This window comes from Branchiostoma belcheri, unplaced genomic scaffold, assembly GCF_001625305.1.
Source record: "Branchiostoma belcheri isolate BF01 breed outbred unplaced genomic scaffold, Haploidv18h27 scaffold79, whole genome shotgun sequence".
In the NCBI taxonomy this organism is placed as follows: Eukaryota; Metazoa; Chordata; class Leptocardii; order Amphioxiformes; family Branchiostomatidae; genus Branchiostoma; species Branchiostoma belcheri.
In genome coordinates, this window is record NW_017804453.1 from 964,430 (window position 1) to 989,952 (window position 25,523).

General features: G+C 44.2%; 2 pseudogenes; one reads left to right on the forward strand and one right to left on the reverse strand.

The window, feature by feature from the left end:
- Positions 1–986: 986 nt before the first annotated feature.
- On the reverse strand, positions 987–3,246 carry LOC109485857 (annotated as a pseudogene).
- On the forward strand, positions 2,474–24,423 carry LOC109485954 (annotated as a pseudogene).
- The last annotated feature ends 1,100 nt before the right edge of the window (positions 24,424–25,523 follow it).

Sequence of the window (25,523 nt, forward strand, 5' to 3'; positions counted from 1 at the left end):
ACTTGTTGCCGTGTGTTTGTACAAAGAACGGCGCTGGTTCTAAGGTGTCGTAAGCTGTCACACTGGCGTGAACAGAAGTGTACTCGGCACCAACTCTTCCCTGGGAACGAGACGGCCAGGGGGGAGGGGGGGTTCTGTAATCATAACTGTAAGAGAATATGTTCATCGCACTGGTTATGTCCTTCTCCGTTTTCTTGAATCTCTCCCCATCTGGTGGGAAAATAAAGTCTTAATTCTGTTAAATATTTGGCCTAGCTGTAATTGTTTGTGGGCGTATTGCATGATCGACTGTGGTCACTCTAAGGACCTCTTAACCAAAACAAGTTGGTTTGCACATCTCTGGTGATAGACAAGGTTCGTGTGGTTCTCACTATGGGTTAGCACTGTGACAGCAGATATCTCCGTATACTTGTACACATTCATTGCCCATCATGGAAGCGCATCGCAACTTATATTAGAGCCTGTTCTTACCTGTCGCACGATCGTCGTGCATATGTGGTACAAAATTCCTGTGACGAAAAAGGCTGTCTTAGACCCTTGTACTAGTTTCATGCCTGCTGGAAAATCCTACTACATGAAAATTGTACGACGGCCTATGACGAATGTGTAAGATGATCTTGTATCTGCGGCGGAGAAAGACAAACAGGTACGAAGGTACACATACCAAGCTTGCTCTCATAGCTGTTTTCCTTGTAATATGATATTTCTCAAAGCAAAGGACTATTAGAAAATGTGAAGTGCTACAAGAAATTTCTATCTTGTCAACAGTTTCTGTGTCATGTTTTGGGGCACTAAGATGAGACGTTAGCTGCCAAACCTGCCCGACCTATCTACCAGGTCAAGGTCAGCATTCGCGTGCATGGAAGGTAAAGAGAAAAATTCGCTCTGTGGCACGGCAACTGGTGTATCTGCAACCACGTGTGTGAAACTTGGAAAGGATTCGTGCCGTAGACCATTAAAGCCCTGTGAATTGCGGAAGTTCGTCATCACTTTCTTCGAACCACATTTTTCTCGGTACTGTCCCTTTTCTTGGACTTGCGGCTGATGTCGTGGCTGGGAATGTTGGAGAACACCTGTCGTCTGCACCACAGAACATTCCATCTACATCCTGGGGGTGGGGCGTATAAATCTCGTACACACGACTTCCGCAGGATGTGGAGAGAAGAAGTGGCCAGGATAATTCAACAGCTCCCACAACTTGACAGAGTTTAAATCATCATGAAAGTTTTTGCCTGATAGCGTTCTCTTTTTTTCTACCACTCACAAACCCTTTCAAACGTTCCTTATCACTCGATCTCGCCTAAGCCGACCATCATTTGTGATATGCTTTGCCTACGTAACACCCAACGTCAAAATGCTTTGGATTCTCTGTGTATCACGGCTTCTAAACCTGCAATTACCGATAACGAGACGAAGGAGATTCTGGCTTGCGTCGCTCTGGTAGGACTTGGCTATTTTGCATGTTCTCATTTGTTATCAGACAAAATAGCCGTTAAGAGGAGAAGACGATTAACAGAGTACTACGCTGAGTGAAAAGTCTTGACAGGTACTGGTCATCACAGTAACGAATTTATCCGCCCCATGTAGACGATAGCAAATGTGTAGCACTGTTTGTAAAAGCTGTCATTTGAGAGGAGTTACAGAAGCTGTTTTTCTTGGAAGTGGTACGAAGGAACTTGTCTTAAATGATGTGATAGATGGCAGGAAAGTAGCCGTGTTTACTTGGTGTCCTCAGCTGCTCGCCCTGTGAGGCGTGCATGCATGTCGGAATCCGCAGTGTAACTTACGACTTTACGGCAACGTCTTTGATTCATTACATAATACAAGCCACATAAACGGGTGCCATGTCACGTGTTCTTCCAGGTTCTGCTCCCTTTGGCCCTGCCCACCTGTGATGATTGGCATGAGGCGGGGACTACATTTATATATCGCGCGTACTCTATCAGCAAAAGTACCGCCCGGGCCTTATAGGTGCTACTGCACATTGCAGCACGTGCATAAAACGTCTTACATCACATCCATTTAAAACTTGTGAAGTGACACGTTTCGAGAAAAAAAACCGTTTTTGTTTCTTTTTCCCTTTCGCTACATCTGGGACGGTCAGGGTCGCTACCTCCTCTCGTTTGCCCGCCAAGACTCCAATCCGGTCCCGACCAGACGCCGGGCACACCACGTGTTTGATGAACGAGAACTTGGGAATGACTTTTTCGGACCCTCCCTTCCGGCAAGCTGCGTCTGACTTGAATCGGTTCCTACCGCTTTTTTCCCACCCCAGAACGGTATCTGTCAGACTTGGCGGTGATATAAGAGGAAGAAGGCCGTCCTTGGAGTAAGGGTGGAGCTTGTGCCTTAAAGGGGGAAGGACTTGAAGCCAGTGAACCACAAACGTTCGTCGCGTCCGGTCGGGACAACTTCACGCCCTGTCGGATTTAGACGGCCTCTTGTCCTGCACTAGTCTTGTTCTCGGCAGTGGAAGTGTACGGCTTGTCTGTTGGAGCACTCTGCCGCTGACTTCAGGAGTAGAAGAAAAAGGAGTTTCAACAGGTGAGGACTTTGTGCTTACTTTCTCCTTAAGTATTTCTGTCTAAGTACAGGCAAGACAAAAGGTCCTGTGGGCGAAATTGTAAATATTGTATACGGTATGTCTCTCAGTTTTGTTTTTGTTCTTTTTCTTCGCTTTTCCCCAAGTTGAACGACAGAACCGTTCATTGTTCAACGGTTTTCACAATATTTCGTCGAGATCCTTTACGTGCATTTTGTACTGCAGCGTTAGGACGGGTAGAACACAAGAGATGTACCAATGGCAGATTTCTGGGATTCCAAGGCCTTAAACTGTAACAAGGTGTTTCCGCGTCTCTTATTCTTATCTTTGATAATTGATCCTTTGTAAAAAATAATAATCTAACCTGGAATGGCTCAGCGTGTACTGCTAATCCTTATAAAAACTAACAACCCATCAACATAAGAACAGTAGCAGTTTGTGCCCGTCAGGACCCGTCTATTGATTTGGCACGTTTACACCGGTTTGTCACAGAAACTATCCGAGGAATTTTCAACTTGTTCCGCCTGGCCAGCGCGTGAGTTACCCGATGAGGTGAACTCGTCGGTACTGTAATCCAACCTATATCGCACGGGGGAAGTTTATACTCGCCCAGACGCTGTCGAAAGGCTATCAGCCAGACGTGAACCGTAGGTAAGATTACTGTCGTGAGTGTTGAGAAATGCGATCAAGGCCGGCAGAGGCATTTTTTTCGAAACAGACTCGCACGTGTTCGACAACCCTCGGCTGCTGTCGTGGCTAACTCGTGAAAGTTCGCTGTCTCTTCGGCAGAGCAGAGCTGAAGCAAATTGTTGGAAGCGTGCTGTTTTACTAGTCACCGTTTAAGTACTTTGTTTTAAATCCTGTTACAAGACACTTGCGGGACTAGTTTTTACCTTGTAAAAGAAGATCAAAACCTGCAGAACAGCTTAGATGAAAATTATCACCCGGGGAAATACATGTGTTAGCATTTTATGTGGCCTGCAAATTGGAATACCTCACAGATTTATCTTACTGTGTCCCAAATGTATGGACAGCATAAGATTATAATTTTTGTCCATGTGTGTGTGACTGATTGATCCTGAAAGCAAAACTGCTACCGGGGCAAAAATCGTTTGCTGGATGGCGGTATGTGATACCACGTGCAAGACCCCCTAAGTAATTAGAAACCGGCATGATGGGCCCATGACTTGATAACGCTATGTAAACCTGTCGGGCCATATTGTCTTCCTCATCATGATGGGTGGCGCGTCTTGTCTCCAGGGTAACATAAGAGACGGGCGGCCGATTCTATGGTAAAGCCGGAAAAAGCGACTTTAACGAGCCATAAACCTCCCCGCATGTCACACAAAACCCGTTACTGCCGATGCAAGTCTACTGAGTAGTTATGTAACTGGTGTACCTTCCGAACACTGGCATCTAGTGTTGTGGCGGTGAAGTTTAGATTTGAGTATTTTCGTCACGACGGATGGATTTCCTAGAACGTTACCCGTAGAACTCCGCTGTTATTTGAAACATTGTTTATAAGTAGTTGCATATGTAGATAATGTCCCTATCTCAATATCTGGAAGTCTATCGCATCCATTGTGTGTCCGTGCGTGCATGTGTATGTGTGCGTATGTGCGTGCACGCGCACGTGTGTGTTTGTGCGAGCGTGCGTGAGTTCTTGCGTGTGTTCTGTGTGTGCTTGAAGACACTACTACCCAGGGTCAATTAAGTTCAAGGTCAGATTAAAGCTCGCCTTCGTGTTTGACGATTGATACCACACAACTGTCTGTTAAACGTCGCTGCATGGCTAAAAGGTAGTTACAAGCATGACATTTATACATCATTGGCAACTTCTCCAGTTCAATTTCAGGTTCAAAGCTATCCAGGCCTAGGTATTTAAAACAATCGATTTTCCATGCTCTAGAGAAAAATTGAAAGCCCAACGTTACAGCATGGCAGAAAATTCTGTAGTATATGTAAAATGAATTTGATCTGTATTGAATGGAAAACTGCAGTTTGAAAGAAAAATGCTAGAGAGCCTTCAATATTTTATACATATATACAAATATATATATACAAATACAACAATCAAATGATACAGTTAAAAACTAAACCGCTAGGGGACTAATACCCACAAATTCCATTCTGAAGCTTACGTCTACTTACATACAGCCTTTTTGTTTTACTTTTCATTTGAAAGAAACCTACGCAGTTGCATTTTGAAAAGAGGCTGCTAGGAGCCTAACCTTTTTACATAGACCTGTTGACGACAAATCAATTACTAGTATTTGAAACTGAGATAGATGAGAAAGCCTCTGTACGTGCATGTATGTATGATATGGACTGGAAAGAAGACAAGTCGTGATATAATTATAGAACAATCCACCTGTCCGCATATATACATGTAGTAATGGATAATTTCGACTATCAGTACAGAAGAATTGAACCGTTGTCAGTCGCACGGTGCACACAAAACCGGTGTGTGTGCAGAATCTCTCCCACCTTTTTGGGCACCTCCTGGAATTTGATATGATGTAGAAAATCTGGACATCTGTTGAGGCTCTCTGTTCCCTCCTAAAGGCCGTCTCGGTGAACGTGGTTTGATGTATAACCCGTCTGGGGCACGGCAGTGAACCCTGGGAAGGCCCCCCCTCTCTCACGTCTGTCTTTACTTTTGTGGCACTTCTGTTAAGTCAGTACCATATCGACACTTGCTCTCGGATGGCTGTCACATAATTCACACACAGGAGCCACGGGGACTGAAGCTACCAAGATAAGAACTAATTGATGCAGGCGAAACCGTTGTGAGTGATCGGTGTAACACAAACTTAGGAAAAGATGGTCAGCAAAGCAAAACGTATGGAGAATGTCTCCAAATATTTTCAATAGACTTGTCTCCTGAGGAAGTTCTTTTATTGGATACAAGTGAAATTTTCCATTCAAACGTTTAGTCGATAGCACAAACTGAATCTCCGGGTAAAGGGAGAAGGTGGCTGCACTAGTCGGCAGCTTAATGGAGGTGATTACTCGTACTAGGTACGCAGATCAACGCAAAATAAGGTTAAGATCAAACCACAGACATGATATAACGTTTTAGAGAAAATCGGCCAAGTGAACTGAAAGCTATGATACTGTTTCTGGATCCTCTTGAATTCAAAGGGAACTGCACAAGACTTCTTCAAGACATGGTGCCAGTCCTGCAGGTGTCTGGTAGCGTGTTGGGTTCACTGTTCAGGTGTCACTTGTCTGTGTAAATGTTGTTTCAACTGAAACTGATTAAAGACCTTTCGGGCCACGTGAACACTTAGCTAGCTCACAACTCGTGCATAGGACATCACATACTAGTATTCTCCATTATACTTAGTTACGTATTATAGGTCTGAATTTCTTATGTATTGCATAAAGCATCATAACCATCTTATTAAGTCATTTTCTATACCTCCTTTTATGCATTTGCACTTTTCGTACTTTTAACACACTGTGGAGGATCAGGGTCAAGTTCGTTACCTTTCCCCCAAGAGTGTGCTAAATTTCTGTCAGCGCTACTGGAAGTTGTATAAACATGGCACCCTGACCTGATAGGAACGAGTCACGACTTATTTAGACTACAGGCGAAATCGTTTCTTTGTAGTATTTAATGACTCCGCCCAGACTCTGATTATCTTTCAGTGTGTCTTTTTTGTGAACGACCAGACGATTACCCTTAAGTTGTAAAAACGTCGCCTGGATACTGACATGATATTATGTTACCTGCTAGTAGTTGTATCCAATAATGATTCACCTTGGAAAAATAGAGCTTATTTGTTAAAAAGTATAAAACCAACAGGGAAAACAAGAAATCAAGATGTGATACCTCCTTAAAATATTTGAATTTTTTAAAATCTCTTGTTCCGGTCATTCTCATCGGAAACACACACACACACACGTTGTACCCGCTACATCTGTTGCGCAATAAAGTTCTTCTTCTTCTTCATGTCGAAAATGAAACCTCCGCACACTTGGTTAAAAAGACGGGATACACTGCAACTACAATGTATTACGGGCTATCTTACTCTTTCTAATGCTGCTGTCAATTTCCACAAGTCACGTGTCAGTTGCTAACAACAAAACGAAAAAGTCATGGGCTTGCAGCCAACGGAAATACTTGCGGTTTGAAATAGTTTGGACGCGCCATAAAGTTTTCAGTCAACCAGTGCTTGTTCATACTTTGAACAGACCTAGTCACACTGCCACGAAACGATATATATACTACGTTATTGCTGCCAGTCTCTCTTTTGACAAAACCAGACTTATCGATGAAGTAATCTCTACAGAAATGGGATGTTTATCTACGAAATTCTTATTTATTTTCGGTTCTGATTAATTGTCACATCGTCATGTATACGAATGGAGACCTCCCACTTGAATGCTAATCAAAAGACGCCCTTTATTCTAAAATCTGCTTTAATCCGATTTGGCCCTATCCAGGACGAGGATCTTCTACAAATAGCTTAATCCCTGTTGATAGATCAAATTTTCAACGCGATTTTAATGGAATGATTTCGACCCATGATCTCAAATAACTGTTATGCAAAATCTACACCTAAAAAGAACTACTTTTGTTTTTATAGATCATTTTTGTCTGTTACAACTTCATCATACGGTTCCACCCGATTGTAAATTAGTATATTCATGTTTACTAGAATCAAGCATTTGTGCCCTTGCCATGAAAACCACCACCCTCCTCGATTTATAAACACGCAACCTGAGCTATGCATAAACGTGGGATGGTGTGAAACCTGTCCAAACCCATTGCTAATTCGGTACAGGCCTGTGGCAACTGTCGGATGGGTTAGAAAGGACCCTGTTTCATGTCATTACCCGATGAAGTTGTTCCGACGGATAGTTTACATTTCCTGCTAATTGGATGAACCACGAAAAGCTGACTACCGCCTTTTGTGTCTGAGTTATCTTGTCTTTTCTATTCAAACAACGCTTTGTAGATTTGTTATACCACAGTAATCCATGTTTTATTAACAGTAGAGAAGACGCCCGTGCCTGGTTTGGTGTTTGTAGATTGTAGTGTAACTGTTTACATGTTCATGGATATACAGGGCTCTTTAATCTTAATCTTAATCTTTGGAAGATTATAATGTTTATTTAATCTTAATGTTATGATACAATGAAAATATTTCTTAGTAACAAATAGGTGACTTTGACGAATTTCTTCACCCAGAGTTTGTATATGATGTTTCTTTTGTTCCTCCCCAAACGTCAGTGGCGATGTTCAATGTACTCCCCAAGCAGAGATTAACTGTTAAGACGACAAAACGCATGGGAACGTGAAGAACGTCCATAACCGGTCTAACCTCTACTGATAGAACCTTTTCGATAGAACCTTAACCTCTAATATTTCAACAGTTCCATGACAATTTTAATTAATTGGGTCCACCTTATCCGTTTGCATTCAAAAAGCACAAGAAGAGGTATGCCCAACGTTTGGTACTTGGAGCGTTCTGACGCTACGTCAAACTAAGATTTTTCGGGCCAACCGCTTTCATTATATCCAATAGCATAGATAAGGAAAGGGTAATGGGGGGGGGGGCGCTCTGTCGGAAGGAGCGTTTTGTAGGAAGTTATAATAATTACCCATCTGTCCTGCCAGCAAGAACATATAACATGGCATTATTATTCTTCGAATACGATGTGAGTCTAATTAATTTTCGTCCTGTATCGAATTTGTTATAACGTTCACTGCTGGGCGTGGCCTTCACGAGTATACCGCCGTCACCTTGACTCGCTCTGTTATCATTTGATTTCATATCCACGAAAAGGAAATACGTAACAAAACTCTTTATACTAACGACATGAATATTTGAAGGCCGGTTTCAGCTCCCAGTAATTAAGACCCCAGACGTAGACGGCGCTTTGATGAGCCGATTGTCGCCCCTGCCGAAGCCGCGGCCTCCCCGTGTGTCTGTACCGGCTTTACCGGGGGTCAAACCCACTTCAAACGCGGAGGTCGTAACTTAAGGATTAAGGCTGCCAGGAAAAGATTTATATATGTGTCACGGAATGAAGACGTTACTTGACCTAGTCTGGATTTAGGTTAATGTTGTTTCAACTTGAAATGCTTTCTGCAAATGTCTCTCGGAACATTTGACACGGGCGATGTTTTTTATGGTAAACGATTCAATTAGCGGAGGTACTTTTTAAAGGAAAACCATATGAGTCGGGCTGTTTAACGTCATCTACACGTCTTTAATCCAGAAACAAGATAAGGTTTTGTTGTATAATTTTGCGTCTCTACTGATCCGTCCCATAGGTATCAAAATATGAACATAGATAAATTATCACCCATTGGGTAATATTTTCATATATAGAAAAATCTTCAGTCTAAATTCAATAATTGTAACGTGCACTACGACCTATGTCAGATTAGCCCTGTTTGATTTGTTCCAAACCTCAGTCGGCGATTTGCTCGGTAGATAACCTTTGACAAGTGATGTGCCGTCAGCCGGAGTACGGCTGGAGGACCACTGTCCCCTGCCGCTTACTGTTTGTCAAGGGTCTGCCTTCTCGGGCTTTCTCTTCTCCAAATGTCATCGCTATATAAATCGTTGTACGCGATTGGATGGACAAAAAGAAAGAACCCCGTCGACTCCACAGTTGCCGTTGATTGTATCTGAGTTAATTAACGACTCTATGATGACATGAGTTTCTCTGAAAAATGAGACGAAATTCATGTATTGCTTAATTAGTGACCACGCCTCCTTTTCCATGGAGACTTTGCAGGTTTGGTCTCAAGAAGGTGGTCTGGCGCAGGCTAAGAAAGCTGGGTGTTTCTGGCAAGATAACTTGAGGAGTCGGGTCTCACAGGACAGGTTCTTCCTTCGTCCTCCTTACTACTATACTGTAGGGCAGCAGAAACGACTTTGGTAAGTTGATATTTTAACATTTTGTCATTGATTGTCTTGCTTTTATTAGCGCAACTCAACTCAACTCAATTCTCTTAATGGATATGGTATCTGTGAAATTATTCATTTCTATGGCAGATCTAGTAATTGGCAGAAGACTTCTTTTCTTGTTGAGAGACAGTAAACAGATCATACCCTCACCGAGGACAGTTTAAAAACAGAACATCCCATGCGTGTTTCTCTCGTAAAATCGATCCAAAGGTACCAAACCTCGAACTCACAGATAGGTGCACGTTTTACAGAAGATGTTGGTAAATCGTACCTGAATAAACTTCCAACCACGCCCCTCCAGTTGTAATACGGCATGTCATTTGGAGTTCCTCTCCACGTGCAATCAAGGAGGTTTTCGTCGTAAAGAATATAACCGTATCTAAATGTAATATAAAGGATACAAACGCATCCAAATGTGGTGATGCTTTATGCACTTGACCATCAATTCTACGAACTCACGCGAGTATATCTCCTATTTCACCTCGTTAGCGCTAATGAGAGGTTGAATGGAAACTTACCAATTTCCGTCGCCTGTTGGGAAATAAATAGATATTTCCTACACAGCTGCGGTGTTTTGATTGAAGTATTTCGGTTGGAGCGGGACAAATTGGTTTGACCTTCCCTGGCGAGTCATTTCTCTTAACCACCTGTTTCCTCAGCGGTAAGGGACCATTTCCGTTCGAGCTTGTATTGCCCAGCGCCCTGTGGGTTATCTTAGGAAGGTTGTGGATTGCTTCCATGTTTTCTCTGTGTTGTTTCACCACCTAGCCTCTGCGGCATTAAGATAGCCCAGTGTAGAAAACAATCAAAGAAACAAACAAACAAAAACCCAGTCTGTTCCATGGAAGATCGAAGATGCCTTACCGACTCCAATCTCCTAAACAACCCGTCGTAGGACAACATTCTTCCCAACTTAAAGAGGAGGGCTGATTGACATTCTTTCAAACAAACTGTCTCATGGATATTTCTTACAAGTCACACACAACGGACCCCGCTAGTGATTTCAAGAGGATTGTCTCCACGACCAAGGAATTGTCACTAGATAATTCCTTTTGTGAGTTGTCGCCGCTCCCTTTTCCCTGTGCGCCGTTTTAGTGTGTTTAAGAAAGTATTTAATTTCTGTCCTGAGCGTCCCTCCCGCCCACCAAATTAGCCCGCCCGGAGCTGGGGGCCGCCGCGCCGCCAGCTGGACCACCGTGTAGTGAGTCACCCAGGGAACCTGCGGATTACACGGTTATCCTTTTAGTCACTATCTCAATATGGCCAACTCAACTTATCTACACTGATCATTATTCTAAAATCAAAGGAAAATATGAAACGCTATACAAAATAATACAAGAATGTACTAGGCACTTAAACCTAACATTGTCAATTAGATTTTTGTGTACGAAACTATAGGGAAACTACAACAAATATCCGCATGTTTTTGTGTGATAACATCATATGTTTGGCCCTTGTGGATCCAATGGTGTACAATTAACAGGATATAGTTCCTTCGCATTCCAGACAAGGACAAACTAAACCTTGTAGGGCGTTATGCGGAAGAGATTATCGACTTAAACGACTTGGCAACAAAGTGGGAGAAGCAAAGAGCTACAATGTAGTTAGTCTATGATCTGCCTGCAGCTGCTGTTCACAATTCCACTTTGGAGATAACGCTACGCAGATACCCACGAAATTCACTTCTATATTACTCTATGCGTGTCCATCATTTTTATTGTCCTTCCAGCTGCCTCAAACCTAAACCTAAGACAGATAGAAGCTGTGTATAACGGATTATGGATGTGAGTAAGAAAAGTGTAGCCTTCAACAGTTACAGGTTCATGCCACAGTCACGTGATAGAGCCGCCATATGGCCATGAACGGAATTTTCCACCATTCGTATTGCGAAACGTGAAACTGTTACTCTCATTTTCCACGCTTCGCTGCGCTCCTTGACGAGTTTCGTACGCTGTCGCCGTGTTTGCAGTAGCGGCTTAACAAAGAGACGTTTGTAGTCAAACGGGTTAGCACCAGGTTGGGCAGGGTTGGGGAGGTTTCCGGACATAACGTGCCGCGGTGCACGTTGGTACCGGCACGGGATACCTCGCACCCAGCCTTAGCGGTTTAACATCCATGTGTGAAGGTCATTGTGAAGGCCAAACAGGTTCACAGCCTCTCCGATTCAACAAAGGCTGCCCCATCTGTTTTGTGAAGATAACCTTTAGGACACGTAGCATTTGGCAGGTCTACGTGGTGAACGTGGGCACCTGTGCTTAAAATTATTTCATCATCCACCTTGAAGCTCGTGTTGTAATAACTAGCCCCTCCCCCGCCCACTTGGAAAGACCTGAGCACAGGTGGCCACGTGTGCCACGTACATGTAGGACTGCCTAGTCCCCTCCGGCACGGCTGCAGTCCAGTCTTTTCTTCCACATAGACAGGGGAGCGCTGGATGTAGCCACTCATTGGAAGCTGTAATCAACGACCATCTTTAAATAAGAATTAAACCTGATTCAATTTGTAATTATGCCTCATTTCCAATATTATGAACTATTATAAGGATACTGAGACTATGTCGGACCTCTAGAATACCTGACTGTACTTGTGAAGATGTAAGAATAATAAATTGGTCTATCCAGGGTGAAAGTTCTTTTTTAACATAAAATGCGAATCCGCTCCCTTGTTCCCCGAACGTGACTTCGTAAAATTTTTGCAATGCAGTTTGATATTAGAATAACAGCGTCATAAAACGACGTCTACACTCTTTGCAGCTAACTAAATACAAAAGAAGACTAGACGTTTAAAGCATGACTGAATGATGAATAGTTCTGGAGTCAGCACCAAATGTTCCAGAGTTGTCTAAAGCAAAATGAAGTCATCATGTCCTGATGTCAAAGCACATGTATATGTTGGTTACAAAACGTACGCGTTGTTGACAGCTTGAGGATGTAGACATCTATTTCTGTGTCACTTGAAGTGAAGTATCCACTCTGTGGTTTGTTTGCATTTCTGCGTTATAAAGTCCCAAGGTGATATCTAGAAGGGAACGTATCTATTTGAAGGTCGGGTTCAAGGTTAAGGGCTAACTCGAACTTTCCGTCTGAGCAGATAGCTTCCCCTCCTCTTGAACGTGATGTCTAGACTCAAAATTACAAGACTTCTTTTCATATACTCGTACCAACCAGGGGAGGGGGGATTTCATAGTTAATGCCTTGTTGAGTGGTGTATGTTTCAGTAGCAATTTTTTTCGCGCTCTTTTTCCTGTGTCTAAAGAACAGACAGAATATGGGTCGTGGCTGGTAGTTGTTACGACATTCGTCGTAAGCCGTCGTCCGTTTTTGATGTAGAATTTTCAAGTTGGCTGTGACAGAACCAGCCACCGATCGACAAGGATGTAAGACAGTAACAAGATATTTGGATGTTGTACGACACATGTATGTCCTCAGTGTGCGATCGTACGACGATCGTACGACATATGTGGTCAGGCCCTTACAGACCAGCGCCTATAATACTTCTCATGGTCCACATTATATTTACATAACAGCCTTTCATGGAAGAAATAACCGTGACCGTGTAGTAAAAGAATGTTTTTCAAACAAAGATGGGAACTATAAAGTTCTCCCCAGTAAACCCAGGAGGTTCACGTCCACCACCCTGGCCGGTGTAAATCAAAGTTGACAGCCGCCTGACAAACGAGCTGTTAACATGTGATCTGCCCAGGAGACGCCCCGGGAACAAATAGTCTTCACGTGGATACGGTCGGCTAACTGGGATGAATAGATTGGCATACTTACTCTCCAAGTACAGGTTAGGCTTGTTTTCGGCCTTTTTATTTAGCTAAATTATTAGCTAAACGCATACAAAAGCTAGAGAAAAAACTCCGAAAACAGGCCCAACCCCTGATTGTATGGCATACTGGGGCACATTACGACTTCGACCAGATTGCCTTCTTCATTCCTTTTTTCATCAATCCATCCAAGCATCTATTCATCCATCCATCCATTCATTCACTCGCTCATCCATACACTCTCACTCACTTACTCACTCACTCACTCACTCACTCACTCACTCACTCACTCACTCACTCACTCACTCACTCACTCACTCACTCACTCACTCACTCACTCACTCACTCCTTTTCCTTCGTCTCTATCTCTCTATGACTGCGGCACGTATATGCAGTTCCAAGCTGTGTGTGTGCCGTTCAGTTCAGAGCTAGCAGTTAACATAATAAGAGAATTAAAAGGAATGTATTGAACTAAACAGCCGTCTAAAATTACATAATCGTTTGTATAAAGCAGGCACAATTGCTCCAGTCCGTCTGGCTGCTACCCGACCCCGAACCCCTGCCCTGAACAGGACAAGCAAAGTTTGAACTTGATTTTGGCAGGTTCCGCAGATGGCGAGGCCAACTGTTCTGGTCTACCAGCCCTGTTACACAGCACAATATATCGGCCTTGTCACACTCCACAGGTGTTCTGCTTAGTCTGTACTGGCGTTCTGATTCAAAACAGGTTGCCTATGGAAGGGCGAGCGTTGGATCCATTCGTGGTCCATTTGATGTGGTGCTCAAGGTGCGCAGAAAGACCTCTCAAAGATATATGATAAACTTTCAATCAACGTTCGACAGAAGCACTTTAAAATTGTTGTTGCTTTCTTATCATATTTCATTGTACGATCTTTAGATGGCTTTTCTCAGTCCCAACATTAGGAAAGGTCAAGCGACTTTTGGTCCAAATGTTGGGGATTGGAATAAATCAATATGTTCTGTCGCGATGGGTATAGTCTATAGTGTAGTGTAGTGTTTTTCCCATCACGAACATATTTGACATCATGTCACACAAGCATCCCTTGAAAATACACAAACCAGTACTTGCGTATAAGAGGGCTTTTGATTGATGGGTTTACTTTCCTCGCCAAAAGAATGTGATTTGACCAGGTCTAAGTCATGACAAAGGTCACTGGTGACCTTGAAAGACCTTGAAGTTTGCTACCGTTTATTTGTCCTTGATGTCTTTCGTTGACGTTGCCAACAGAAAGCGAAAAAGATCCAAATTGACTTCTTATTGAACAGTACCACTGAAAATGTACCCATGAATAGCTCAAAACATATTGCCAGGACCTAATGATACAGAGCTATACGATGACAAGGCATTACATTCTGCGGCCAATTCACCCCCCCCCCCTGCGCACATGCTGAATCTATGTCATTGAGATTAATACTTTATAGCTTGCATAAAATCTCATTTCAAGAAAGCCAATGTCGATTCTATTTGTTTTCCTAGTAAAATCAATGGACTGCAGACCACCTCGTCGCAAACTATAAAAGGTTAAACAAGGCAAGGTCAGCCCTGGGCAAGGTGAAGTTAAGGTCGCCTATGAAGAGACCTGTGGGCAAGGCCAGTTTAAGATCACCATACTGCTGTGCATGTAGTAATCCGGGCTAAATTAGTAAATCTATCGCTCTTCACTTCTGTATGGTCCTCGGATCAAAGTTCCAATAGACGAGCAGCCATGCATCGTCATTTCCCTGTATTTTAGATGTATCCTCCACGTTGCCTTGCATTATGTCCTTAACCTCACCATTGTACAGACCAGCTGAGTCCCTGCACCTCCCGGCCTCAAACATGACCGGGCTTTGACCTGTCTCCACCGTGTCCTTATGAGAGTAGGTTACAGAATAACTCTTGTATCCTTATCTGATACCTTCCCATCTGTATACATGCAGGGGTATTAGTCATATAAGCGGTGTATATTGAGAACTCCCCACGCCCTTGAAAGAGCAACAACTGATAAGACAGTTTTCATTGCTTGAGAATGTCGGCCTTGGAGAAAGGAAGCAAGGTCATTGTCTGGAGATTTAAAAGGGAACTTCTCTCTGCCTAATCCAAGTCCCCCTCCGGTCTGATGTACCCCCGTGTTTAATGAAATATAAGTCTGCCGGAGGTGTAACAGATGCGACGGGTTTACAAATCATTAACAGCTATATCAGCTCTATACACACACGGGGGTGTTTTGTTGAATATAACATACCGGGAGATAAGACTAGGTTCAAAGTCAACGTAAATCTAAGGCGTCTGTTCCTTCTGCCGAGCCAAAGTGGTGACAAAGCAGGACAACTAAGGCAGAGTTAGTAGCAGTTTATTCTGTTTTCTTCGAAAAAAAAAGAAGACAACATCAAATGTTCGGAATCAAATTGCTACTATTTGTAGAATCAAGTTTCAAAAACAAGATTATTTGGCTGCTTAACACAGAGGTCTTCTTAGAATGACTTACACGGCAACTTTATCAGGCTTCCTGCTGAGCAAATGAGCGGCAATTTCAACCGCAACATCCCCAGCAGCAGGTGCGTAGGAGGCCTACATCAGCAAGGGCAGGGTACAGTCATATGCCGTGGAGTTGTTTTTGCGATTTACAAGACTGGCAAGGGAAAGAATAAAGAAGTATCATATGTTGTTTTAATATGGGGCAAGAATCCGTCCTGCAAGCTGTACGTCATTTGCATTCACTTCCTTTCTTCCTCAGTATGTCTCTATTTCTTAGTCCTCACTCCTCCTTTTCTTTTCTTCCTGTCTGCCGCATCCTGACGTCGACATCCTACAGCGGTCTCCGTCCATCTCCGTCCGTACTGACACGTGTTTGGAGAATGTACACAGGGGCGGTGCATGGTTTGTCACAGAAAACAATTCAAACCACTTACACTGGGGCTAGGTATGACCTAGGTCTCTGACAACACTTATAAAGCACTCCCCACGTGGGCGGTGTTGTTCTTTGTTCTTTGCGGGAGACTCTAGCGGCTGGCAAGCATTTCTTGCAAATGTCAGCACCCTTCACTACAGATTATAATACGAGAAAGATGTTTCAATATTTCCCATGCTGTGCTCAAACTTCAAAGGGTTATTCATCATTATTCAATAACGTTTGTTTGGCCCGGGTGGTTTTGGCATAAGTTATTTCAGATTGCCATGATGCTACATTTGTACTAAGACGTGGGGGGAAATGGAAAGGTACAATGGCACCTGGCACGTGGTATCACACGAGGACACAACTACCTGAGTCAGACCCAAGCTACGTTGAACTCTAGAACAGGAAGAAGGCGATTTTCAGGCTTTGGCAAATATATCTGATCAGAAAAAGTACAAAATAAAGCTTTAGCCAAAAGAAACAGGATAAAGTCTTACAAGATCGACCCTTCCCAAAGCATTTGGTCAGTTTGACCTTGTCATTGATTTTCGAAGAGCTAGGACTATTTCCCCCGCCATTCCATTTTCCTAGTACACGGCGCCAACATGTGCCAGTGTCAGCGGCTCTGTCAGCGCGTGCTGACTCATAGTTTGACATTTGCTTGCAGTGTGGTTACAGCGTTGCCTAGCAACGGTTCTAGACACCGGTACTTGCGTGTAACTGGTGCCAGTCAACATCTGTCAGACTGGTGAAGTGCCGGGACTCATGGCTGTATTGCAAAAAAGTATTACATCTTGTCGTTCAGGTAGATAGCAATAAAGAAACTAATTCTGAATCTTAGCTGCTTACACATTCTTCCCGAGAATTGTGCCTTGTCAAAGGGAATCCACTCCCGCCGCCACACCACAGACCAACATTTCAATGTCAAGGTTTCCGCAGATTTTAAAGCCAGTGAGGACAGCCAGTGAGGACAGCCAGTGAGTCCGTATAATTTCCAGTTCAATTATATAGCCACCACAATCGGCTGCAGCTGATTGACTGCACAGTGCCTCTCTCTCTGCACCAATGTTTACTCCTATCCCGCCGATCATCACCTGGACCTGTCTGCCCAGGCTCGCTGTGGCAAGGCACCGGCAGATTGTAGTCCCATCCAGCTCCCAGACTTCAAAAGTTCCGAGGCACATTGAGCAAACGGAGTCTCCATGATCCTGTTTCTCATCCGCTTATCCCCAACAAGGTCAAGAGAAAGGCTAGGGGTCAGATGGAGGTCAAAACACTTTGCCGACAGTCAGCTCTCAAGGTTGCCCTGTTCGCGCGCTGTGTGGCGAGCGGGCAGACAAGCTAGCATTCCCACAACATCTGCACGGCAAATCTTTTTAACAAACAGACAAAAATACCTCCGTCTGCAAACAGTTCTAATGGCTATGGCAGTTGCGAACTGCTTGGACTAGCTAATCATATACTCTTTGGTCTGCCTTTTTTATGTTTAACCTCCTGGTCGCTGCCTAACCCGGTAACCAATACAGGCGGCTAACTTAGCGGGCTGAAGGTTAATACGTGATATGGAAGTTGTCACAACAACCTGCGGTGGTGGTGAGTTTGCGTCAGAGGCCTAGACGTACTTCATGTTTGAAAATAATTCTCTTAAGCATTCTATTCAACGTGATTTCTACAGACAACAACAAACAGTTCGCACGTCATACCGAAATCAGATTTGTCTGGTATGTGAAAGTGTAGTAGAATGTTCCCACGGTTCTGCCCTTCATGATAGAGTAGAAAACACGTTCATCTCCCTCATCAGTAAACTAACTCTTGATAAAACTATGTCATCAATTTGGATGATAACCTTTGAAGCTAGACAGGTAAGATAAAGTGCCTAGCATAAAACACGTTGTTAGTCGCATGAGAAAGGGGGGCCGATGACAAGGGTGATAAAAAAAGGTGCATGAAAAACAGATGTCACAGCGTACTTTTCCTTCAGTCTAGGTTGAAACCGCTAAGTCCTGTGTCCACATCCTGTTTACCAGACAATGCAGACATATATCGTCGCAAAGGTATGGGCAGGGATGATTTAGGAGGAGACTGAAAAGGAGCTGATGATGATGGCAAAAATATGTCAATGTTGACGGAACCAAACGATGATAGTGCCCGGATGTCACGCGGAGTCACGTTTAAGGCCTTGTTCATATGAAACCACCCGAACCGCGATTCGGGTAACCAGCATTCCTCACATCTGGTCCACGTGCCAAACATTCCTTTCAAACCGTGTCCAGTCACGATTCTCCGAAACTGCATTCATTGTTTTTTTATGAAAACACGCAAGGTAGCGTGTTATTAATGTCAGAGGTCAACGATCTGCTTCCTTGTGCCCCCCCTCCCAGACGCAAATCGCGATGCGGGAAAACCGATTCGAAACCACCTCTAGAAGTGGTTTGGGATCGAGGCGCTTTCAATGTGATTTAGAGCATTCATATGGGGCCACTTGAAACCGGCTTCGGGGGAAACCACAAGTAAAGCGTCTTCACTGACTTCATATGAACAGGGCCTAAGTCTTAGGCGATCATTGCCTGTGCAGAGCATGTGCACCCCACATACCTGGTCATCACACGTGGCGGCGACATGATCATGAAAGCCTAGATCTTTGTCTCACTTGCGTTATTGTTTCTAGCTATATCCTTAAGTCAATGTTAGCGGGAAAGAACCCTGTACAATTGCAGGAATCTGCCAATAAACGGGGTGTTTTAAGACTTAGATAGAAGCACTATTTGGGGAATGGTACAAACCGATTATCAAATTGGTATACTATGTCTAGATATTACTTAAAGCTGACAAGTTGACAAGCGTGTGGCGTAAATTTTATCACGAGAAGCACTCTAAACTCTGAGTCGCAGTGTTAGCCTGGATCAAGCTCCTGCCATTAACTACTTGTAGTGATATGTAACAGATGGGTCTATTTGATCGTCAGGGAGGTCCAATTGGCAATTGCCGTTAATTGTCAGTCGGGCTTGGATCCAAGTATCATGTGGAGAGGGTACCGAAGGAAGTGAAGGGGGCAAGGTGATGATGTGCCCGGGAAGTGTTACTTCAGTACATGCAAAAACCTTGTTTTCGAGATTACCTTCGGGCCATGGGATATGGGAGGCTACATATAATTGACAGCGTATTGAGTGTTGTCCACATTATTGTCGCAGTTAATTAAACATATATCTGCTGATACTGTAGCCTCCCCTTGGTGCACAGTATTCACAAATTTTACAAGACTCAAGGTGCTACGAAATAACGAATTTGATATGTACAATGTGATACTTACTGCAACTGAGTCTGTCACAGGTGATTAGAACACTATCACTTGAAGATACAGAAAAGGTCGATGGCAGATTGTTTCAGAAAAAAAAATGACGAGATATTTCTTTTAAAACGATGTACTTATCTTATATCTAGACGGACATCACTGTCTTATGCCCAAATATAAGAACTGAAACATTTCTCATTATCAAGACCAGATTTGCCACGTAGGCAGGTATATGGTGCGGTGCAGTGCAAAAGAAGCGGGAAAGACTCCAAGCAAAGGGACACCGACGCATTGAATAATTGGTTCATACAAAGGTCGAAAATATGTCAAATGATTTTAAACGTCAACAGATGTACCCTGACAGTCTCTATTTGTGAGGTTTGGAACTATTCATATCACATGTTGCAAGCACGTGTCATGAGTTAACCATATTGTTACATTATAATAAATACATACCACCTCCCTTACTTCTTATTCAAATTTCTTAAATGTCAAAGCCATGTCTGGGATTTCAACTTTCAGACCTCTGTTAGCTGTCGCTTAGCATGGAGACAGGTTGATTAATACATCACAAGTACGCGAGATTCTAAAGCTGGCATGGAACGTCGGTAGGGCTTCCAACGTACACGTCCTTACCCGACCTGGGGGAGGGGCGCTCGTAGCACGTTGTACCTGTTCCAACGTACATCCTTTAAGGTAGATGTAGGTGCTGTGTAAGTGCAGCGTGTTCCATTAATGATGGAATACATGTATTTTGTCCCGCTTGAACAAATCCGATACTAGGTTGGAAAAATTGATAAACAGAAGTAGAAACGGTTGTGTGCACGTGTCTGTCTGACTCACTTTTACTTTCGAGCGAAGTATTCTGGGAAACAAAGACAGAATTACAGCTGAAAGCTTTCAATTCCTGTGGAAACATAACCTCGGTGGTGCGCTGACAACGCCAGAAACGTTCTTCTATTCGACCCAAATGGATAAACATGACTTGAGCCGGTATAGAGTAGCAGTCGGCTTGACCTTGGCGAGGTGACACCGAATACAGTAACGGTTTATCCTCGCGGGGAGCGGGGGAGAAATACGACATTCTCGGACCTGTATCGGCAACTGCTTTAAACCAGGTCTTTGCGTCTGTTAAGTGCAACAAGTGACGGATTCATAGCAGCAATGATCCTCACGTGTTGGCACGTTTTCTCTCAACGCCATGACGACTCTGTCTCTCCTTATCTGGCCTTGGTCTACCACGCCGCTACTAACTACTTCATGCCCGCAGCTAGCTGACAACAAATTGGTGAAAATCCGTTAACACTTCTACTCCCCCTTCTGTTCTTCTGGAAACGCAATCACGTCAGTGTTACTGGTGACAAAATTATTCTCTGTCTAGCGCCTGAACTTCATATTTCAGTCGGATGAAAGTTGACCCGTTGGTCTACTCCAAGGTTAAACTATCGGTGGGGTCCTTTTAACTCACCGACGTTCAACGTGGCGAATAGAAACATGCAGTGACACAAGGGTGGCAGGAACAAGCCAACGGGTGGCGGATACTTACAGTAGAGAACCTGGGTGCCCCGACAAATCACCCCGAACTGCTTGGGTACCGCCTGCTACTTCGACGTCAGTTCATAAAGGGGCTTACGGACTGCTGATCGCTCTTTCCGCCTCTAATCCGCCTACTTTTTGTACACTCACAGGTATGTGCTCGTGGAGACCAGCCCGCATTGCGCTGACGGGGACGTTCCTCATCGCCGTCCTCGCCGGCATGGTAGCCGTCTACTCTACCGGCTACAGCTTCATCGCGTCCGAGGACAGCTACTTCGCGTTCGGCCTGTACGGCGCCGTCATGTGCGTGCACCTGATTATCCAGAGCGTGGCGGCCTTGATAGAACATTACCGCATCTCTACCGAGGAAGACCTGGAAGAAAGCGACCGGATCATCGGTCTGGTCATAGCAGCGTACCAGGAAGATCCCGAACTGATGCGTCACTGCCTTATCTCAGCTAAGACACTGAAGTATCCCAAGATGAAGATCGTCATGGTGGTGGACGGGAACAGGGACGAAGATTTCTACATGAAGGACATTTTCGTGGACATCATGGGAAAAGAAAACACGGCGACGTTTTTCTGGCAGCACAACTTCCACACGTTTCAATCGGACAGCATTGAGGAGGTTTCAGCGGACCCAACCGAGCAGCTAGTAAACATGGTGCGGTCGCACCAGTACAGCTGCATTCTACAAGAGTGGGGAGGAAAGAGAGAGGCTTTGTATACAGGTTTTAAGGCACTAGGGGACACGGTGGACTACGTCCAAGTCTGTGACTCGGATACCATCCTGGACCCCATGTGTGCCATGGAAATGGCTAAGATCCTCGACAAATACGAGGATGTCGGCGCCGCTGTGGGGGATGTTAGAATTCTAAACAAGATGGACTCTTTGATATCGTTCCTGAGCAGCTTGCGATACTGGATGGCCTTCAACGTCGAACGCGCTTCCCAGTCGTTCTTCAACTGCGTCACGTGCATCAGCGGCCCCCTGGGCCTCTACCGAAGCACGCTGATTCAACAGGTGCTCGACCACTGGTACGAGCAGAGCTTCTGCGGCTCCAAGTGCACCTTCGGCGACGACCGCCACCTGACCAATCGCGTCCTCAGCCTGGGTTACGGCACCAAGTTCACCTGGCGCGCGTCCTGCCTGACCGAGACGCCGGCCACCTACCTCCGCTGGCTGAACCAGCAGACCCGCTGGTGCAAGTCCTACTACCGCGAGTGGCTCTACAACGCCCTGTGGTTCCACAAGCACTCCCTGTGGATGACCTACGACTCCGTGTTCTCCGGACTCTTCCCCGTCTTCCTGACCATCACTACCTTCCAACTGGTCTACAGAGGGAAGATTTGGAACATCCTCCTCCTGCTCCACATCATCCAGGTGATCGGTATCGTTAAGAGTATCTATGCCTTTGCCCTCTCCCGTAGACCCATCATGTTGTTCATGTCCATCTATTCACTCCTGTATTTCACCAGTTTATTACCCAGTAAATTCTTCGCGCTCTGTACCATCGGGAAAACCAGTTGGGGCACGTCAGGGCGGAAGAAGATCATCGCTAACTACATTCCACTTGTTCCCCTCTCCATCTGGTTTACCATACTCCTGGGTGGCTGCGCCTACACGGCCTATCAGGAATGGGGTAACCCATTTGATCGACAAAAGCAGGCATACCTCATTATAGGGACCTGTTTCTATACAATCTACTGGCTTTGTATGACAGCTGCCTATATAGTGTACAAAGCCAGGCATTATCCAGCCAAAGAATACCATGTATTAGCCTCCCAGGCTGTTACTGAAGCTACCGAAGAGGTTTAACCCGCGGAGGGTGTATTTGACCTTTGATAGCATTATCCTACATTATTTAAGATCGACACCTACTCTATTCTGTTTATGTGGATCTTTTCAAAGATGTAGTGACTACTTTAAATTTTGTTTTCTTTCTACTATCAAACAAAATAAAGCACTGGAACTTCAATGTGTGGTACAGTTGAAAGGACCAGACAAAAACGCCCCCTTTTCACAGTCCAAATATTATCAGCGAATAATAAATTTATTCACAGGTTTAAGACCTACTACTGGAGAGGGCACAAGCAAAGTAATAATCGCTTGTTTCCGAATAATGTTTTAATATCTAGAGGGCACAATATGTCTTGACATGTATTTGACACTACTTCAGAATGTCTGATACTGAGCTGTTGGTTGAATCAGCAAGTTTGTGATATCGTCAGATGCCAAAGTTTGGCAGCCCGCCAGACATTTTAGGTGTTAGTTGAATGTGTACGCAATGCAAACTGTAGAAAGACTGCCATGCAACATTCGTTTGACTTGTGCGAAGTATTTAAAAGTTCAACTCAAAAGATGTGTATCGTACAGTATGACTTGCTGCTTTGTGTTGGGCAACGGATCGGGCTGGATTGTTTCCCACTTGCTCAATTGTTCCATTTGTAACCGAGATAAAAATGAACACGTACGCTTAACATGTGTGTAGAAATGGTCAAAATGTTGATAACAACTACCACTATGTACAGAAGTGGACATGATGTATTCAAATCTATGATGACCACGAGCTCAAAATATTGAACTAACGATTCTATCACTCTTTTTAAGTTGATTACCAGCAGCACGCATTACGAATATTTGGCAATGCGAATCTGTACGCTTGTAAGGTACAAATGACCTACTGTAGAAACCATATACTCTCCAAGCAGAAGTTGGGTTTGGTGGGAAAAAAATTCAGTGCAAATGAGAAACCCTGATAAAAAAAAGCCTAAAAACACGCCAAAAATGACCCCAAACCCAAACCTCTGCTTGGAGAGTAGAAACCATAAACTTTGTCAATACAAGCACAATTCTATTACTTCAAACCTAGAGGACACACCAATTCAACTCAAAATTTCAAGGGCGCCCAGCCACAATTGGTATCAATTTACATTAACATTAAAATTGTTCAACATTTTGTTTTAACAGATACATGTCCGTTGATGTAGCGACTGAAATGGTGAGGCCGTCTTGTGTTGAAAGGTGACCTCACATAGTTTTGTTGAGTTGATGAGAGGTAGCACAATGTTAGAAGGTAATACATTGTAATTCATAGTAGATGTTAGTTGTAATGTTCTCAGATAGACGGTACAACATTCTGCTGTGCAGAGTTGCACCAGAAACCAATGAATGTCCACTATACATTCAAGGATCTACACAAAGAACTCAGCTGTAAACTAATGCCTGATTGGTCGACGTGGAAGTCATCTCTAGCAAGGAGACCACGCGACCTTAGGGTGCTTGTAAGATTAACAGTGTTTAACCTATGCGTTATGTGATTCCAATTTGAAACACCACGGGACGTAGATGAACAAGGGAGTTTACATTGCAGTGGATTCGCTTTGCCTTGCATGTAGTGCCATGCATGTGGTGAGGGTTATTTGACATGAACGATGTAATAAATTTTCGTCATCTGGAGTTCATTGTGTTGTAACATGTTTGTGTTTGCGCACTTGATCGAGATAGGAGACTGGGGGAAGGGAGAGCGGCTTGGTGGATTTAGGTGTCGCCTGTGCGTGGGGTTCTTAAGTTTCAGTGGCACATTCTGATAATTGACTTGTTAGGCGAGATGTCTCAAATTATTGCTGCACGTTTTGGGGGAAAGGTAAGCTGTTCGATATACATGTATATTAATATTGGAATGTACAATCATAACTCTCACTAGCCTGTGTTACACAATACCCCACTGCCAGTACCGGGATGGGCCGCAAGGAGCGCGATTTAGTCAGACTAAACTCGATCTCTTCAACTCTCTGACTTCGCAGTCATGAAGATATTCAATTGCTCTAAAACGTCTCCAGAGAGTTATTGACTAGTGACACTGAGGAAAGAGTATGAGAGTAAAACACACACCACTACCAACTCACTAGGCTTCAGTGATTGCACAAATGCGTGCTCCAAAGGTTGCAGAAGCGAAGATGGGCGCCGTCACATGGACCATCTATGGCTGCGGAGGGGACTTAACTTCGGTGACACTCGCCCCGGCGACCGTTGAAGAGGAGAAAGCTCCCTGGATAGACACCGTGCGTGCAGGCCGGGTGCCTGGGCATCTCGATTTGATGTCTCCGTGAGGGGATTCCCGGTAAGGTCACGGGAAATTCCCCGTGTTAACGTTTCGGTAAGACGATGTTTGTACGTGTGTAAACATGGCGTTGGATTGCGAGCCTGCGATTCCCACTGGGGGTCGCGGGGTGTGCTGAAATGTGCGAATCTTGGCACGTGTGTGATAGCCGAAGTCTGGACGTATGGACTAATCTCATGGACTGAATTACCAATTTCGACATACTGTGTCATCTTGGTTAGTAACATTTCAATAAATCAATGTATCATTCACCAAGTTATTAACTAATCTACACACAACCAAAGAAATCCGCCCCCTGAGGTCTGAAAAACAAGGACAACTGACAAGCGAATTCCATGGGTTAAAAATAAAAACTACGGCCTTGTTTATCGGAATTGCCGAAATGCAGAGCAGCGGATAAAAGGTAGAGAAGTGTCTGACCTACCAACAGT